Source organism: Ornithorhynchus anatinus, chromosome 19, assembly GCF_004115215.2.
Source record: "Ornithorhynchus anatinus isolate Pmale09 chromosome 19, mOrnAna1.pri.v4, whole genome shotgun sequence".
Classification (NCBI taxonomy): Eukaryota; Metazoa; Chordata; class Mammalia; order Monotremata; family Ornithorhynchidae; genus Ornithorhynchus; species Ornithorhynchus anatinus.
In genome coordinates this window covers 11,748,404-11,768,575 of record NC_041746.1, presented here as the reverse complement: position 1 = coordinate 11,768,575, position 20,172 = coordinate 11,748,404, and the positions used below count along the sequence as shown (strand labels likewise).

The window sequence follows — 20,172 nt, the reverse complement described above, 5'->3', positions numbered from 1 at the left end:
TTTTTGCCCATTTTTTCATTGGGTGTCAGAACAGAGAATTTCTTCACTTTTCAAACATTCAACGGTCCTCATTCCTTTCCACCACTGCTCTCAGTCCTTACTACTTTCCCTCCACACCAATCCACTGTCGTGTTTTGTCAGGTGGGGGTGACACAGCCAGGGAAAAAGGTACTGGTTGGGTTTTGCTTCTGTTGATTCAGGAAGAACTACAGCACCTCTTTCCCCTTACACAAACCTGTGTTAATAGTTGTATTAGCTAATAGTATGGACAAGGGCCTTGTGGCAGAATGAGAGGTAAGTGACTAGCTGCGTTTATGGTTAGTTGGTGTTTGGCAATATTCAGAGGACCCAAGCGTGGGTACTAATGTCAAGGGATATGAGGAGAAGAGGTTATATTTTTTAAATTTGACTGCACAACTTGAGGCAGAATGTTTCAGGAGACCAGAGAGTAGACCTGGTTTCCCAGACCACAAAGTTTAATAATAATGTTGGTATTTGTTAAGCACTTACTATGTGCAGAGCACTGTTCTAAGTGCTGGGGTAGATACAAGGTAATCAGGTTGTCCCACGTGAGACTCACAGTTAATCCCCATTTTACAGATGAGGTAACTGAGGCACAGAGAAGTTAAGTGACTTGCCCACAGTCACAGCTGACAAGTGGCAGAGCCGGGAGTCGAACCCATGACCCCTGACTCCGAAGCCCAGGCTCTTTCCACTGAGCCACAAGTTTAAATCCCAGTTTAAACTGCTAATTAATAGTAGTGTAATCTTGGGCAAATTACTTATCTTCTATGTGGTTCAGGTTCCAGTGCTCTAGTCATAACATGACTATCTTTTATAGTGGCTATCAAGCACTGAGATAATTCCTCCAAAGACCTTCACACAGTACAATGACAAAATGCTAGCAAATAGAGCAGACCTCATCCTGCCTACATTTCTCTCTCCCTACCCTGACCTCCATGATTTGCAGCAAATGAGGGAGGAAACAAAAGTACTGTTCACTGGTTCAAGAAAAGGGACAACTTCAGATGGTGAAAGGGTAAAGTTGCAAATGGAAGAACAATCTTCACATGAATGCAGAGTGGAAAAAACTACTGATTTATTCAGTGGCCTTTTCTGCCTGCTTGTTATGAGTATGCTATGTATATAACTTCATTGTATATTGAAGGAGTAAGAGTTTTGTCCCACATCTACAAATGTCATCGGGTATTCTCGCCAGAAATATCTTCAAATAGTAAGGAGAGCATTATAAATCCAGGTTTATTAGAAAATTTTTAATCAGAGAAACAACTGTCTACAGATTGGCTAGATTCCCAACCCAAAGGTCACAGAGGTCAGAACTTGGACAGAAGTAAGTCTCGACTTCCAGTTGATACTGCCTCCCAACCTAGCTGCTGTTGAAACACTTGCTCTCCCTACCAGCTGGTTTGTACCCAGTTCCCAAGGCAGTATCATTTTTCAGATGGACATTGGCACCAGGAAAATGAAAACCCACATGATTTATTTCAAGTTGTGGAGTGGAGGATGGGGGTTTTGTTTTTCAAAAGGATAAGTCCTATAGAAGGGGAGGAAATAATGCAGTGAGCAGATTACAGGATAAATTTCAACTATTAGAGAGTCTAATAATGAAAGGGCTGTGTTTGGACTGACTTGTTTTAAGAATGCAAAGATTATTACACTGTCTGACTTATGAGAACCAGTATGGCCTGGTGGAGAGAACATTGGCCTGAGAATCAGAGGTCCTGGATTCTAATCCCAGCTCTACCACTTGCCTGCAGTGTGACCTTGGACAAATTACTTATCTTACCTGTGCCTCAGTTTCTTCATCTGTAAACTAGGGACTCAATATCTGTTCTCCCTCCCACTTAGACTGTGAGCCATGCAGGCCAGGGACTGTGTCCCATCTGATTATCTTTTATCTACCCCAGCACTTAGTACAGTTTTCAGCATGTGGCAAGCCCTTAAATACTTTAATTATGATTATTTTTTATTATTATTCCCAAGGAAAAGGAGAAGGAAACTGCGGGGGTGGGGGAGAATCTCTCTCGTAGGGTTGATTCAGCAAGTCAGCTCTAAGATGTTTGGTGTTGGAAAGGGAAATTACATAAATTGGAGCAAATGGGCCATCTCAACTTTACCTATATTAGAACAGTGATCCTGGGAGCACAACCGAAGCCGAGAATGTCACTTCAGAGTGTTCACACATAAACTTAATTCCTTTCACGTTCAAGTATATGTGGTTAGTCCTGGGCAGACCCTTTCCCAGGAGCCTGGTGATGCTTAAATACATTTTTATTTAATCAAATGAGAAATTCCTTCAGGGAAAAGGGGGAACTGTGGTTCAACATTTTACTGCTCAAATGGTCCAAAGATGGGCAAGGGGGCCCTCTGCTGGCCGCCTGCACATGTAGCTGTCAAAAGAAAATTTCTGTGTATTGGGCCTTGCCAACATTACGGCTTTCTTTGCTTTACTCTAGGGATGTGACTGAGAAGAAACAATGAAAAGCAGATCTGTATAAAGCGATCCAGATTTTACAAAGATTCTTAGGTTCCAGAGCAAAAGGGAACAGTTTGGCGCACATTACTGTGGCTAAAAGCAAGAATCTTAAGAGTCTGCAAGGCATTCAAGGTAAAAGAGTTGGGGCTAGGTAGGCCTTAACCTCAGCCTTTCCCCTCCCTCCATTTGAAGTAGTATTGGGAGGCCAATATTTGCAAAGCCCTCTGTGTTCCAGGCTCAAAGTTTCCCAATTCTCTAGACACCTGGATAACAGGTCTTTTCTATTAATCCTTTTGCCTGTTTAGCACTTTTCCACATTACAGCATCAGTTTGCATTGATTGTCAGCTATCAACTGAATATAGTTGGTGGTACTTTAGTTTGTTTGCTGCTGCCCCCTCTCTCCTATCTTGTGCTGCATAATATGGAAAGATTTCAGAATTTAGACAGTTTTAAAAGAATGAACATCAAATTCAGATTCACGATTCAAACTATACTCCCAGGAAATACTTTACAGTGAGTCAAAGAAAATAAGCAGTACCATGCTGTGGGTTAGACCAGTGGTTCATCCAGCTCAGTATTTTGATTCTGACAGAGGTAAAAACAAGGCACAGGCAGTCAAATTTCACTTCACAGCTGTTTCTACTACATGAAGTGAAGGTTGACAGTTAATACTTATCTCAGAGGGATGTGGAATACAAGGAAAACATGAATCAAATGTTTTGGTGTTTCATTACCCCTCTGTAGTTGGGCTCCCTGGCTCACGGACACCAAAAAGTGAAGAAAACAGTGGACTAAGTCACCAGGATTACTATATGTACCCAAATATTCATTCATTCAATCATATTTATTGAGCGCTTACTGTGTGCGGAGCACTGTACTAAGCACTTGGAAAGTACAATTCAGCAACAGAGACGGTCCTGCCCACAACAATCCCTGCCCTTTCACAATCTAGAAGGGGGGAGACAGACATCAAAACAAGTAAATAGCATCAATATAAATAGAATTGGAGATATATATACACATTAGAACAAGTAAAATATATACACAAGTGCTATGGTGTGGGAAGGTGGGTAGAGCAAAGGGAGCGAGTTGGGACGAAGTGGGGGAGAGGTGGAGCTGAGGAAAAGGGGGCTTAGTCTGGGAAGGCCTCCTGGAGGAGGTGAGACTTCAGTAAGTCTTTGAAGTGGGGAGAAGTGTGATTGTCATATGCTGACATTACTTTTGGTACTCATGGCCTAGTAGAAAGTGCATCAGATTGAGTCAGAAGACCTGGGTTCCAAATCCTGACTTTGCTATGAACTGCTTTCTGACCGTGGTCAAGTCAGTGAAATTCTCTGTGCCTCAGTTTCCTCATCTGTAAAATCGGTGTTAAAAACCTGTTCTCCCTCCACCTTAAGGGGCAGGGACTTCTGTGTCATCTATAATTTTATTTATTTATATTCATGTCTGTCTTCCCCTATCGAGGCTGCAAGCTCGTTGTGGTCAGGGAATGTGTCTGTTTATTGTTGTATTGATTCTCCAAAGTGCTTAGTACAGTGCTCTGCACAAGTAAGCAGTCAGTGAATATGATCGAATGAATGAATGAACGAACCTTGGGCAGATCACTGAACTCTATTCCTCAGTTTCCTCTCCTGTAAAATGGAGGTTAGACTGTGAGCACCGTGAGGGACAGGGTCAGTCTGATCTGGTTGTATTCCATCTACCCCAACTCTTAACATAATCCTTGGCACATAGCATTTAACAAAAAGTACAATTACTATTATTATTGTCATTGTTGTTACTCTATTATACCTGCTTCACTACTACCGCTCCTCCCCCACCTTCCCTCTAGTCTCCAGAGGAAATGTTATAAGATGTAGCTGGAGGGGTTTAGGATAGGGTCAGGAATACATTTCCTGGCAATGAGAATTTTTAAACCCCTGACTGGGTTATGGTGACAAGCTATGGATTTTTCTTTATCTTCCAGTTTTTCTAACAGGAAAGATTCCAAATTGGTTCTCAAAAGGTCTCAACTGAAGGCAGGGGTCTAGATTTAGACAATTTCTTAAGAGTCCTAGCCTCTTGAAGCCTTGCAGCATAAATTCCTGTTTCCCTTACTTGGTTTCAGTAATTTGGTATCACTTGAATGACTTCAACGTTTGTTGCTCTAATTAGCAAATATAAGTGACTGAAAATGTAACAAATCAAGGAAATGAGCCTTATCGCCCTCTAAATTAATTTAAAAAAACCATTGGGCCTACAAAACATACATTAATTCCCAATACCCCCTAGTCACATGCGTCCCTCTTTCTACTTGAAAACTAAGGTCCGACTGCAGCATTCTCACTCAAATGTTCCCCCAGGCACAAATTTAAATGAAAACCAAGAAAAGTGAGAATAGAAAGGAGAGAAAGAAATAAATTAAGCTTTGGAGGCCATTGCATAATTTAATTTACCCTCATGATTTAATGACGACTGTTAACTAGCGTGGTGGTAATAATGTTAAATTCAAATCAATCAGTGGTTTTTATTAAGCACTTACTAAGTGCACAGCGCTGTACAAAGGGCTTGAGAGAGCACAGTACAATAGAGTAGGTAGATCATTCCCTGTCCACAAGGAATGGAGGGAGAGCAGTCTCGAAGTGACTTCTGTGACCCATACTTTTAATGGTATTTGTTAAGTTCATACTGTGTCAAGTACCATCCTAAGTGCTGATGTAGATACAAGTTAATCAGGTAGGATACAGTCCCTGACCACGTAGGGTGTACAGGCTAAGTAGAAGGGAGAACAAGTATTGAATCCTTATCGTGCAGTTGAGGAGACTGAGGCCCAGAGAAGGTAAGTGACTTGGCAAAGTCACAAAGTGGATGAGTTGTGGAGTCAGGGATTAGAACCCAGCTCCTCTGGCTCCTTGGCCCATACTTTATCCACTAGGCCATGCTGCTTCCCTAATTCAAAGGCATAAGACCTCTAGTTCCCTTCCACTCAGATATCATAATTGGATGCTGTTCTTATCAAATGACTGGTATTTTTTTTTTTGTTTTCCCACCTGTAGTCTTAAAATCAGGGGCTGTAAAAATAGGTAGAATCTTCAGGGTATTTGCCACTTGGGGGAGAAATGAGTTCAGACAACAGCCCTGAGAACACCATCCCATCTCCAGACTGACTAGGGAAAATAATTCCCAGGCATCTATGCTTTAAGAAAAACAAGTAAGAAAGAAATTGGGAATGCCCCTTGGAATTGCTGGGAGATGGATTCCTGGATGGTATCTGTCTGGAGCTGAGTCACTCTCCGAATGTCTCTTTGGTCCAGGAGCCATCGCCCCACAAAAGAAAAGGAAAGGAGAAATGGTGAACAGGAGACATTTGGGGTGGGGACAGAATTAACACTTGAAATTGACACATTTCTTCTCAGGATATCTGAGATACCACCTGCCTCCCGACAGCAGTGGTTCGGTGTCCGACCCCCCGAGATGGGTGCCCATTCAGCTGTTTTGGAGTCAGAGAGCAAAGCTGCCTGAAGCCACCAGACACCTGACAGTTTTCAGAGCTCATGGATCCCATTAATCAGCTAGAAGGCAAGAATATTTTCCTTTGTTTGGCTTGGTGTCTGTTTGCAAATATCTTACACTGAAAGACTAAATTATTTGTATTTCTGTGAGAGACTAAAATTGCTCTTTCTTGAATTTCCTTCTCTTTGTTCTTTCTAACTTCTACACAGGTACTACCGAGAGGGTAGGGTCAGGCAGGGCTGGGCTGACTGACAAATGTACTGGTACCTAGTTTGGGAGGGAGAGGAGGAAGGCTTTTGAGTGGAAAGACCCCTGCTAGCTCCACCCATATGCAGCTCTAGCATTCATTCATTCAATAGTATTTATTGAGCGCTTACTATGTGCAGAGCACTGTACTAAGCGCTTGGAATGAACAAGTCGGCAACAGATACAGTCCCTGCCGTTTGACGGGCTTACAGTCTAATCGGGGGAGACAGACAAGAACAATGGCAATAAATAGAGTCAAGAGGAAGAATATCTCATAAAAACAATGGCAACTAAATAGAATCAAGGCGATATACATTTCATTAACAAAATTAACAAAATAAATAGGGTAATGAAAATATATACAGTTGAGCAGATGAGTACAGTGCTGAGGGGATGGCAAGGGAGAGGGGGAGGAGCAGAGGGAAATGGGGGGGAAAAGAGGGTTAAGCTGCGGAGAGGTGAAGGGGGGGTGGTAGAGGGAGTAGAGGAAGAAGGGGAGCTCAGTCTGGGAAGGCTTCTTGGAGGAGGTGAGTTTTAAGTAGGGTTTTGAAGAGGGGAAGAGAATCAGTTTGGCGGAGGTGAGGAGGCAGGGCGTTCCAGGACCGCGGGAGGGCGTGGCCCAGGGGTCGACGGCGGGATAGGCGAGACCGAGGGACGGCGAGGAGGTGGGCGGCAGAGGAGCGGAGCGTGCGGGGTGGGCGGTAGCAAGAGAGAAGGGAGGAGAGGTAGGACGGGGCAAGGTGATGGAGAGCCTCGAAGCCTAGAGTGAGGAGTTTTTGTTTGGAGCGGAGGTTGATAGGCAACCACTGGAGGTGTTTAAGAAGGGGAGTGACATGCCCAGATCGTTTCTGCAGGAAGATGAGCCGGGCAGCGGAGTGAAGAATAGACTGGAGCGGGGCGAGAGAGGAGGAAGGGAGATGAGAGAGAAGGCTGACACAGTAGTCTAGCCGGGATATAACGAGAGCCTGTAGCAGTAAGGTAGCCGTTTGGGTGGAGAGGAAAGGGCGGATCTTGGCGATATTGTAAAGGTGAAACTGGCAGGTCTTGGTAACAAATAGGATATGTGGGGTGAACGAGAGAGACCAGTCAAGGATGACACCGAGATTGCAGGCCCGAGAGACGGGGAGGATGGTCGTGCCATCCATGGTGATAGGGAAGTCTGGGAGAGGACCGGGTTTGGGAGGGAAGATGAGCTCAGTCTTGCTCATGTTGAGTTTTAGGTGGCGGGCCGACATCCAGGTGGAGACATCCTGGAGGCAGGAGGAGATGCGAGCCTGAAGGGAGGGGGAGAGGACAGGGGCGGAGATGTAGATCTGCGTGTCATCTGTGTAGAGATGGTAGTCAAAGCCGTGAGAGCGAATGAGTTCACCGAAGGAGTGAGTGTAAATGGAGAATAGAAGAGGGCCAAGAACTGACCCTTGAGGAACTCCAACAGTTAAAGGATGGGAGGGGGAGGCGGCTCCAGCGAAGGAGACGGAGAATGACCGGCCAGAGAGATAAGAGGAGAACCAGGTAGCATCCTCCCCCAACCCCCGTGCCCAAAAAACGCGCACACACACACACACACACACACACACTCACACACACACTCACTCAATCACACTTGTTCTAGAGCTGAAGACACAGTCCGGATCAGCTCATCTGGGAATAATATGGCCCTAGAGCCAGGAGAAAGTGAGAGTCACAAAGTATTACTGGATCTAGTTATTTCCCTTCTCTCCCTTTCCTCTTGTAATCTCAACTCAGTGGAAAAACACAATTTCAGCTTTGCCTTATAGACAAACACACACAAATCTGGCTTTTCTATTCCTCAGTCCCTCTGCTCCTTATCCCTCAACAAATTGAGTAGTTTCCTGCAACCGAGAGAAAATAACAATGCAGCTTGTTAGGCAGGACAAACAAAAACATCAGCCAAATATGAATACAGTTTCCATCCAAATCACAGCACATTAACTCCCGACCATTCCGCTTTTTCAGAAATCGTGCTTAATGCCATAACTGCTGTGTTTAATAAGAACCTAAAGAATGTACTTTTGTGGTCCATCCAGGTTACATTCTGTCAACAGTGCCTTCAAGGGTTACTCAGGGGAGTAGGGGGAGGATGTCAGAAGTTACCCTGTCAGTAAGTTCTTGGTTTTTCAAAACCAGTATTTTCCCCACTAGCCTTGATTGTGCTAGTTACTTTGGTGCTTTATGGACATTTCTCCCAAATTCTAATGTATCACTCACAAATGCTAATGAATCTCTGAATCTCCAGGTAATCCTTCTGAATCTCTAGATAGTGACCGGTTTTCCATATCCCTAGCACAGCTGTGTCCAGCCAGGTCCAACAGACCCCTGGCCCACTACATTAGACCTGAAGCATTAGCGAATTCTCGGAAATCTTCAAATTGCTTTTTCATTTATTACAAGGTTCCAGAGAGTACAAAGAACCTGAAACACTGGACTGTATGTATGAGGCCATTACAAATTCTAGTCCCATCTGGGCCCAAGAAATCTTTACACAGAAATCACAGAAAGGCTGGAAAAGCCCTCGTAAATACTGCCCACAAGCAGTGAGTTTTGAAGTGGAACTTAAAGTTGTAGAACTAGGAAAATACCTAAGGCATGATCAAGCAGAAGCGGCAGGAACAAAATAAATCCAAGAATAGAAGACAGAGAAAATTGAGGAGAACATAAAGTTTGGGAAACATAGGGAGCAGAAAAAACCCCAATAGAGATTATTAATTTATCAAACGTTTTCAATTTGGAACAACTCTTTGCAATCAACAGGATGTTGTGTCCCTTAGTTTTTAATCTGTATTTCCTTTATTCAAATAGTCCTTTACAATCATTTTTATTTGATGGTGTATGAAGATAGTATCTCCAGAGATACTGCGTTCAGATAGGTTAAGTGATGTGTTCTAAGTTTCCCATCAAGAAGCCAGGTTTAGACACAATTGGAAAAAATTCAAGCTAGAACTCTGCTGAAGACTAGGTCTGCTAATCTAGTCATGCAGAACCTAGAGCATTATGCTTCCATAATAAATAGATGGAAAAATGGATGAATGAATGAGTTCTGAGGTGGCTGGTGGAGTGGCGGAACCAACCATGCTGATCGCAAGAGGTATTAATCAGGGACTGCCTCTTGGAAGAAGGGACTTTGAAGGAGGGCTTTCAAAGAAAGGAGGGATGTAGTTTATCGAATATGAAAAAAGAGTGTATATCAGGCAGAAGAAAAGATGGCAGCTTTGGGTTAGAAGGTAGTAGAGTCAGCAAGGGATAGGGATTTAAGAAGAACCTCTTCTGAACTCTACTCTGGTGAAAAATCAACTACTTGAGTAAAACTGTACTTAGCATAAAACATCACCACTAAAGCAATGGAAACTCAAGTGCATCTCCTCAAGTACCTCCTCACCACTCTTCTACTTCCTTCTCTTATTTTCTCTTCCTTCCCAGCTGTTTCTCAAGAGGTCTTCAGCCTGCTCTCTCAATCTACCTCCTATATTTGTGTCTCAGATCCCAATCTTCTCTCCTCTTAAAAAAACACTTGATCCCACTCTCCTCCCCTTCCTCATGCTATCTTCAATCAATCAATCATCCATCAGTTGTATTCATTGAGTGCTTACTATATGCAGAGCACTATAGTAAGTGTTTGGGAGAATACAACAGAGTCAGTAGACATGTTCCCTACCCACGACGAGCTTGTAGTCTAAAGGGGGAGACTGCACATACTTTGTAGATAAGCACATAAGTGCTGTGGGGCTGAGGGTGGGATGAATTGACCCTCTAGATTGTGAGTTCCCAAGGTCTAAGTAAGAAGTTCTTCCTTATGCTTAATCAAATATTGTCTTGCTGCAATTCAAGACCATTTGTCTGGAATGGTTAGGTGGTGGTCTACCAGGAGATAGGTGAACTGGGTGACCCTTCAAATTTCTTTCCATTTCAGGATTTCGTGGTTCTTTTCCTGAAACCCAATTTACTGGGCTAAAAAAAAAAAAAATCCTGGCACACATTACTGTATGAATTCCTTATTGCTAGAGAGTTAGAGGTAGTTTCAAAAGTATTTTCTTCAGATGCTCAACTTCTATATGGACTGCCTAAATAGCAATGAATCATGAAAATGATTAATACTAAGTATACCCCCAGCAAATTCATGAACACCATCGCAGATCTGATTAAGGAATTAGGGGCTGATTTAGGAGGTTATTTAATCTGCAGGTGGGGTCTAGTCATTCATTCATTCATTCAATAGTATTTATTGAGCGCTTACTATGTGCAGAGCACTGTACTAAGCGCTTGGGATGAACAAGTCGGCAACAGATAGAGACAGTCCCTGCCGTTTGACGGGCTTACAGTCTAATCGGGGGAGACGGACAGACGAGAACAATGGCACTAAACAGCGTCAAGGGGAAGAACATCTCGTAAAAACAATGGCAACTAAATAGAATCAAGGCGATGTACAATTCATTAACAAAATAAATAGGGTAACGAAAATATATACAGTTGAGCGGACGGGTACAGTGCTGTGGGGATGGGAAGGGAGAGGTGGAGGAGCAGAGGGAAAAGGGGAAAATGAGGCTTTAGCTGCGGAGAGGTGAAGGGGGGATGGCAGAGGGAGTAGAGGGGGAGGAGGAGCTCAGTCTGGGAAGGCCTCTTGGAGGAGGTGATTTTTAAGTAAGGTTTTGAAGAGGGAAAGAGAATCAGTTTGGCGGAGGTGAGGAGGGAGGGCGTTCCAGGACCGCGGGAGGACGTGACCCAGGGGTCGACGGCGGGATAGGCGAGACCGAGGGACGGCGAGGAGGTGGGCGGCAGAGGAGCGGAGCGTGCGGGGTGGGCGGTAGAAAGAGAGAAGGGAGGAGAGGTAGGAAGGGGCAAGGTGATGGAGAGCCTTGAAGCCTAGAGTGAGGAGTTTTTGTTTGGAGCGGAGGTCGATAGGCAACCACTGGAGTTGTTTAAGAAGGGAGTGACATGCCCAGATCGTTTCTGCAGGAAGATGAGCCGGGCAGCGGAGTGAAGAATAGACCGGAGCGGGGCGAGAGAGGAGGAAGGGAGGTCAGAGAGAAGGCTGACACAGTAGTCTAGCCGGGATATGACGAGAGCCCGTAATAGTAAGGTAGCCGTTTGGGTGGAGAGGAAAGGGCGGATCTTGGCGATATTGTAGAGGTGAAACCGGCAGGTCTTGGTAACGGATAGGATGTGTGGGGTGAACGAGAGGGACGAGTCAAGGATGACACCGAGACTGCGGGCCTGCGGGACGGGAAGGATGGTCGTGCCATCCACGGTGATGGAGAAGTCTGGGAGCGGACCGGGCTTGGGAGGGAAGATGAGGAGCTCAGTCTTGCTCATGTTGAGTTTTAGGTGGCGGGCAGACATCCAGGTGGAGACGTCCCGGAGGCAGGAGGAGATGCGAGCCTGAAGGGAGGGGGAGAGGACAGGGGCGGAGATGTAGATCTGCGTGTCATCTGCGTAGAGATGGTAGTCAAAGCCGTGAGAGCGAATGAGTTCACCGAGGGAGTGAGTGTAAATGGAGAACAGAAGAGGGCCAAGAACTGACCCTTGAGGAACTCCAACAGTTAAAGGATGGGAGGGGGAGGAGGCTCCAGTGTAGGAGACCGAGAATGATCGGCCAGAGAGGTAAGAGGAGAACCAGGAGAGGACAGAGTCTGTGAAGCCAAGGTGAGATAAGGTACGGAGGAGGAGGGGATGGTCGACAGTGTCAAAGGCAGCAGAGAGGTCAAGGAGGATCAGAATGGAGTAGGAGCCATTGGATTTGGCAAGAAGGAGGTCATGGGTGACCTTAGAGAGAGCAGTCTAGTCAGGATAACTATTTTAGGACTTGAAAGGCAGGTGCCAAACAAGGAGAGGAATTGTTTAGAGTGGCACCAGGAGAGGTGATCAACTAATACGTAAAACTTCAGTCAACTGAGAGAAAATTTAGGGGATCAGAAAACATTTCTAGCAGTGATGGCAATCAGATGGTCATTCAGCCCTGTTTTAGTGCAAAATGCTTGAACTTCACCATTGGAACCTTCCTGCTGATCTTTGTGAGACTTCCTTTGATTTGTTCCCCAACACATCTGACCGTACCTCATCTTTTTTTTTTATAGCATTTAAGTGCTTACTATGTGCCAGGCACTGTTCTAAGCCCCAGGGTAGATACAAGCTAAAGAGTTAGACACTGTCCATGTCCCACATGGGCTGACAATACAAATCCCCATTTTACAGATGAGGTAACGGGCACAGAGAAGTTAAGAGACTCACCCAAGGTCACACAGCAGACAAGCGGCAGGACCCAGGTCTTTGACTCCCAGGCTCATGCTCTATCCATGAGGCCACCCTGCTCAATAAATAATTGTATTTTTTGAGTGCTTATTGTGAACAAAGCACTATACTATGCTTGGGAGTACAATACAACAACAAACGGACACATCTACCCACAACAAGCTCACAGTCCAGAGGGGGAGACAGACATTAATTACGCTGCTTCTGATTCATCCAACAATTCCTGCATCCAGAAACCAGTCATTAATCCTCAAATTTGCTCTGGGGACCCACAGATCAGGTTGGGTAAATTGTGGGTGTGCAGGCCGCAAACCAGACCTTGTCTGCTTTTCTCCTCAGATAAGAGCCAGCCAGCAAACAAGGCTTAGTTGCTCAGTAGAGGGATATTAAGAAATCCAAATCTGTACTGTTTTGAAGGCTGGGATTTTCCTAGGTTTGGAGTGGGTGTAAAGCTAGGGTATCCCCAGCTGGGCCTTCCTAGGAGATGTGACGTTCAGTGACTGAAAGATACAGCCAAAAATAAAGCTTAATGAGTAGTTTCTACTCAGCCTCTTGGAGATCTACCAAGCTGCTTGTTTGCCTTAGGGTGGCAGCCAAAGGCTCAGTGTCAGACCTGGCTACGTAATTACCCCTTCTCTCCACATCGCCTACTCTGTCCTCAGAGGAGGACCATTTATGCCTGGAAGAGGCATTATTGTGACAGGGCAAATGCAGCTGGACCGCCGATCTCTCACCCACATCCTGCCTCTGGCCTAGAACACCTTCCCTCTAAATATTTGACAGACAGTTACTTTCCCCACCTTCAGAGAGAAGGTGCACCTCTTCCAAGAGCCCTTCCCTGACTAAGCCCTCAATTCTTCTCCTCCTATTCCCTTTTGAGTTGCCTGATTCGCTCCCTTATTCATCCCTTATTCTGGGGCTGGGGAAAGCAGAAGCAGGAAAGGAGGCAAAGGGACATTCACATGAATTCTTCTCTGGGTTTTCTCATGCCCTGAGAGAAGGAGCCCCAGAAAGACTATTTAGGCTGCACTTTTTTCCATTCTCTCTCCTCAGAGAATCCGCTAAGCTTCCAAGCTCCCATTTGATTTCATTTAGGAATGTTGAGGAGATGGGACTCTGGGTTCATATTGTTACAGGTTGGAGTGAGAGGGCAGCTCCTTCTAGGCAGTGAACGCCTTGAGGTCAGGGACCATGCCTACTACCTCTATTGTACTCTCCCAAGCGCTTAGAGTGTTCTGCACAGAGTAAGCACTCAATAAATAGCACTGATTGAGGCTAAAGCAAAGCTGCAAACTAGGGCTGATTTATTTGAATCAGGTAGAAGATTAATGAGAATAAGGTGGCAAACCCCACGCAGGTAACCTCCACCTTTCAACAGGAATGTTTTTTAAAAAGTGCAAGCTGCAAAGCCAGCACAACACTTTAAACTCCATGGAAGAAAGTGTTAAGTACGTTTAAGGTTTCATTATTACTGCTATCCCTAAGGCCCCCCAGGAAAATAAACACAGTTTGTGCTTATTTTTCTAGTGCTCAGCCCTTCTTTCTCATCTGTTAACTGGCCACTGCACTGGGCTCTGTTTCTGCCAGTGGTGACCTCTGGGTTTGCTGGGCACAAAGAAGCCTGTTTTAAGGACGCGCGGTGTAAGTGTTGACATGAAAACTCCTCCCTCCACTCCATCCAATCTTTAATCTCCTACTTGACTTCAGCAGAGTTAGTCCAAAGCATTTCCCAAGTCTGGCTGTCCTCTTTGCCTTCAGCCTCTCCCCTCTTCAGTTCATACTGCATACTGCTGCATGGATCATCTTCCTGAGACTCCACTCAGCACATGTCTTTCTGTCCTCCAAAGCTCTACTGCCTGCCCATATCCCTCTGCAGTAAACAGAAACTTCTTTCTGTTCACCTAGTGTTAAGAGCACAGGCCTGGGAGTCAGAGGACCTGGATTCTAATCCTGGCTGTCACTTGCCTGCTGTGTGATCTTGGGCAAATCAATCAATCAATGGCATTTTTTGAGCAGTTACTGGGTGTAGGGTGCTGTACTACTGTACTTGGGAGAGTACAATCCAACAGAGTTGGTAGACACAGTCCCTGAATTTTCCGAGCCTCAGTTTCCTCAACAGTAAAATGAGGATTCAGTACCTGTTCTCCTTCCTATTTAGACTGTAAGCTCAGGCTGGGGCTGGGACTTTGTCATCTGACTTCCCCAAGGAGGAGGGAGAACAGGTATTTAACCCCCATTTTACAGGTGAGGAAACTGAGACCCAAAGAAGTGATTTGCCCAAGCTCACGCAGCAGGCAAGTGGTGGAGCTGGGGTGAGAATCTGGGTGTCCTGACTCCCAGACTTGTGTTCTTTCCTCACTGGAGAATCTGTTTACTAAATGCAGTGAGGGTAACCTGATATGAGACAACTTTGGGGGTTTACTGTGTAAGTTTTACTTGTAGTTTTGTTTATCTCCCCTTGAGTCTAGTTCTCCTCTTCCGCTGCTTGGAGTCTCATGGGCAGAGTCTCAGTTATCATGGGAAGAGTCTGAGGTTTGGATTCTTTCCTCAATTCATGGTGCTCTTGGGCTCTGTACCAACCCCCCAGTCTGTAAGACCTCAGGGTCCAGTAGTCCCACGCTTGGGGTAGTGGACCTGTACCCCCAGTGCTCTGAGAGGTAAAGAGCAGGATCCAGGGATGAGGGGCGAGAACTGATCTTCGACCCTCGTTGCTCCTCTGGATTCCCAGACTGGACCGGGAGCCAGGACTTGGGCAGGGAAGTGATTGTTGATTGTCCCATCAGCTGAGATCCCACAGCTGACCTTGGGTGATCAGGCAGAGCTTGCCAGCAGCTTGGCATCCCTCCTGTTCTGGCAAGTAACTGGCACTGTTTTATCAAGCTTCCATCATAAACTGTTTGAGGACTGGACTATGATTAACCTTTTAAAGTATCCTGAACACCCCATACATGCACTGCCCTCTGTGGGCACTGATGGGTGAGCTGGGCTTCCTCGGTTTCTTGAGCTGTTGGCTCACTCTGAGTTCTGATTTTTTTTAATGGTGTTTGTTAAACGCTTACTGTGTGCCAGGCACTGTAGTAAGTGCTGGGGTAGATATAAGATAATCAGGTTGGACACACTCCCTGTCCTACATGGGGCTCACAATCTTAATCCACAATTTTACAGATGAGGAAACTGAGGCACAGAGAAATTAAGTGATTTGCCCAAGGTCACATAACAGGTGGCAGAGTTGGGATTAGAACCCAAGTCCTTCTGACTCCTAGTCCTGTGTCTGTCCCCTGAGGAAACAGGCCACACTGCTTCCCCTTGGTGATTCACGAAGTTTAATACATGTAGTGTGAATTGGATAATGTCTTTATGTTACATTTAGAATTCCTGATGGGCTTGGATCAGCCTGTTTTTATACTTCTCTGGGGGCACAGATGCTTTCTTGTTTGACTGGCAATCTGTTAATTTTCACAAATCCCAGAAGAATCAGGAAAATAGATTTTTTTCGATGTTTGGCTTCTCCAAGATGGGTGCCCTTTCTGTTGTCTGTAGGCTTACTCGATAAAGTCATATCCAAATGCCACATACCCAAAATATTTGCAAGATGTCTGTTTTCCTAAGGAGGGGGAGGGAGAGATTGCAGGGTAAGAAGACAATAGACTCTTTTCAAAAAAAAACATCATCGTAATAAAATGGTATAAATTGCATGCAGATGGTTGGCTCCTTAGGGCAAAGAATAGTTGCAATACAAATCTTAAAGTTTTGATCATAACAGCGAACTGTCCATAAGGCCCTGGAAGTTCTCATTCTAAGTGTGCAGTGCAGAGAATGCTCAGTTTTTCAGGACCCATTATCCAGTTTGTGGATTATCCATAACTGTTGCTGCTTCCCCTTCTTCCCCTCCCTTTTGGCCATGTCAGCGTTCTCTAGCCACCTCACCAAGATGGGAAAATAAAAAGAGATTAAACTCAATCTGCTACTCGTTTGCAGCCCTAGTGAAAAGTTAGACATAAAGGGAAGTTGAAACCATCGAGTGAAAATTAGATTTTGGGGATTACTTGTTAATTTTCATTAGTCATTCTACATAATCCAGGCTGTAACTGAGTCACCTATAGCACTAGCAAAAGACAGTTTTGACCATAAGTATGGAAAACAACCAATCCCACCTCTTTTCACTAGCCTGTCTTCTCTCTCTCAAAGTTCTCAAATCGTAAAATCAATGAAAATTGACTATAAATGACAGTGTTATGAAATAAAGCAAAGGTGATGTCACTGACATTGAAGTGTACCAATGGATGAGCATGTGGACCCAAAATTCCAGCTTCACTGTGCACATAAAAGGGTTGGTTTTTATTGTGCTGTCAGGTTTGTGGTTTGCAGTGCCTGGTCCTGTTTACATTTTGACTACTGGTCTCACCATTGTCTCAGAGCTTCTGTTTAAATAGCACTGCTCTTTTCTTGAATTTTCCTCCCGAGACACCCGGACCTCTTGGGAGAGTACAATAGAGAGTTCAGGGCTTAGTACAGTGTCTGGCACATAGTAAGCACTTAACAAATGCCACAGTTATTATTACAATAGTGGTCTTAAGCCTGATCACTGACCTCAAGAATCTAGTAGGGGGGAATAAATATAATAAATTACAGTTGAGGGGAAGCCACTGAGTTTAAAGACATGCATAAGTGAGGACCTAAGTGCTTAGGTGACGTGAAAGTACTGGAGAGGCAGTAGTGAGGAACAGTGGGAAGATGAGAGATTAATCAGGGAAGGCCTCCTTGGAGATGGGATTTCAGAAGGGATCGTGCCTAAGCATGCATGCTTGTCATGGGTTCCTAGTTCAAATCCCAGCTGTCAACTTCTTGCCTTTTTTATTTTCCAGTTTGAGAAGTCATCACCAATATTATTTATTGAAGTATCTTCTGGGAGCAGAGCACCGAATTAAGTGTTTGGGAATATACAGCAGGAATATACCTCCCCGACCTGGGATCCGGGGTCAGAGCAGAGACTCCTCTCACCCCATGCTCGAGTCCAGTGGAAGGGACCCATTTTGCAACCACCCAGGTGACCAGCAGGGTGCTTTGTGCTAAAGCAGGCTCATACTTGGGAGCCACTGTGAGGCCAGCTGCCACAGGACTCCTGAAGCTGCCGGCCTCCTTCCTCCATTACCTGTGGCAACAGTTCAGCTGGCTCTTTCTAAAGCCAGCAACACTGTCACTGATGCATGGCTGGCAGTGGAAGTGGTGATGATTACCATGACAAAGCAGCATGGTAGCCTCTCCCTTTCAGTGAAAAACTGAGGCGCAGAGAGATTCTAACGCAGCAGGCCCGTGGCAGAGCTGGGATCAGAACCCAGGTCCTCTATGCTATGTTACCCTCTCTCCTCCTTCCTCCTCTCTATGCCAGGGACCTCTCAAATTTATGTGCCTGGGGCTCCCAAAAGCCTTAGTCTGGTCAAATGGGATGTTTCTGTGGATAAGGTAATAGAGCCCGATGAAAGAGGTCAGATTTCAGGCTTCCTCATGGTTGCAACTCATGTGGACTATTCAACCTCCACCCACTTGATTGTCTTTCCAGGATTTTGAGCAAAATTCTTCTACCTAGGTGTTTGTTCTTCACTATAATACTCGTTTCTTGGTGCAGCTGTGGCTTACCTGGAATGTATCTGGGGAGAGAGATCTGAATGTCTGAGGCAAGATTGGTTGAAGATCTTTAAACAGCCCAGTGCATGTCATTTTATGGAAATAGCTCCCTGTGGGCAGGGATCAGGTCTAACTCTGTGGTACTCTTCCAATCGCTTAGTACAGTGCTCTGCACACAGTAAGCACTCAATAAATATCATTGATTGGTAGTAAAATTGTGGGGAGATAAGACTAGTCAGTATATTTAGAAGGGAAGATTTAAAACTGATTTTAGAAGGGTGTGGGAAAGGGCATAGTAGGATAATTTGAGAGCTTGGAGGTTTTGTAAGGAACTTTGGCTGGGGGAGAAATTTAGGCAGATGCCAAAGGGAGCTCTGGACAAGAAATGGTAGTTCCTGCTCCTAAGATTTGATTCAACTACTAAAGCAGCACGGCTTAGTGGAAAAGAGCCCGGGCTTGAGAGTCAGAGGGCGTGGGTTCTAATTCTGCCTCCGCCACTGAGCAGCTGTGTGACTTGGGCGAGTCACTGACTTCTCTGGGCCTCAGTTATCTCATCTGGAAAATGGGGATGAAGACTGTGAGCCCCATGTGGGACAACCTGATTACTTCGTATCTACTCTGGCGCTTAGGACAGTGCTCGGCACATAGTAAAGCGCTTAACAAATACCATCATCATTATTATTATTATTACTTGGCTCTGAGTTGGATCCATGACTCTCTCCCTGTGTGCTCTACAATCACCGATTTATTTTCTCAGAAGAGAATTTGTTCTCCCTAAAGAGAATGAGAGAAAGACCATCACATGACCAAATAGTAATAATAATGATGATGGCATTTGTTAAGCGCTTGCCACGTGCAAAGCACTGTTCTAAGCGCAGGGGACTTACTAAGTGCCCAATCAAGTTGCAGTCGGAGAGAATGTCCCCCCTCCCCACCCCTAGGAGCCGGTGACTTTCCGTGCTGCAGGGCTCCATCCATCCAGGCTGGAAGAAGCAGACGCTTGAGAAGCAGCCTGACACAGTGGAAAGAGCACGGGCATGGGAGTCAGAGGTCATGGGTTCGAATCCCACTCTGCCACTTGTCAGCCGTGTGACTGTGGGTAAGTCACTTAACTTCTCTGTGCTTCAGCTTCAGTTCCCTCATCTGTAAAATGGGGATGAAGACTGTGAGCCTCAGGTGGGACAACCCGATTACCCTGTATCTACCCCCGCGCTTAGAACGGTGCTCTGCACATAGGTAGCGCTTAACATATACCAACATTATTATTATTACCCATCCAGGGAAGGGGCACGATGCGGGACGAATTGGGGCGGTCGTTTTTGAGGACCAGGACTAGGCGCGCCGCGACAAGCGCCCCGAGGGGAGCGGAGGGAGGATCGCCCTTCCCGCTGCCGGTCCTTATCGGGCCCGGGGGAGGACGGTGCCGGCCCACAGGGGCGAGCTGGAAGGGGAATCAATCTGTCGAGCACCGTCAGTCAGCCGAGACCCCGCGGGCTCCTTCCGCCCCCCGCCCAGAAAGCCGAGAACAAAAGAGGGAGAGCCAGAGGCGCGCCCAACCGCGGGTCCTGCCTCCCGGGGGGCTGGATGGATGGATGGCTGGCTGGATGGAGAGACCGCGGGGGGCTCTTCTCCTCCCCAGTCACCCGGACCCGAACGCCCCCCCCCCCCCTTCGATGGGCGGTTTTTGGGTTGTTTTTTTTTTTGAAGTTTTCTGCTGGAAAACGTGCCGGGTGGTGGTGGAAGGGGGCGGGCCCCCCTCCCCAGTCCCAGGCAGTGAATGCTGGCTCTTCTTGGAAATCACCCTGCCGCCCCTTTTAACCGATGCATCCCATCTCATCCCAATTCCATTAGACTGTAAGCCCGTCAATGGGCCGGGATGGTCTCTGTGGCCGAATCGGGCGTTCCAAGCGCTCAGTACAGAGCTCTGCGCATAGCAAGGGCTCAATAAATACTCTTGAATGAATGAATCTCGTCCCCTTTGCAGGCAAGCTGCCTTCTCCCCCCGCCCCCCCCCCGCTTCTTTTCGAAGCCCAGGCCCGCGGGCACC

The 20,172-nt window shown here is 46.0% G+C and overlaps 1 protein-coding gene across 1 annotated transcript in view; it reads left to right on the top strand.

Annotated features, from left to right (window-relative positions):
• Positions 1-6,164, top strand: part of FLVCR1 (FLVCR heme transporter 1) — a 35,673-nt gene extending 29,509 nt beyond the window's left edge. The window contains exons 11-12 of the transcript XR_005661137.1: positions 2,478-2,629; positions 5,894-6,164. The gene's annotated coding sequence lies outside the window, so the exon portion shown is untranslated. The remainder of the gene's footprint in view (positions 1-2,477; positions 2,630-5,893) is intronic.
• Positions 6,165-20,172: the final 14,008 nt, after the last annotated feature.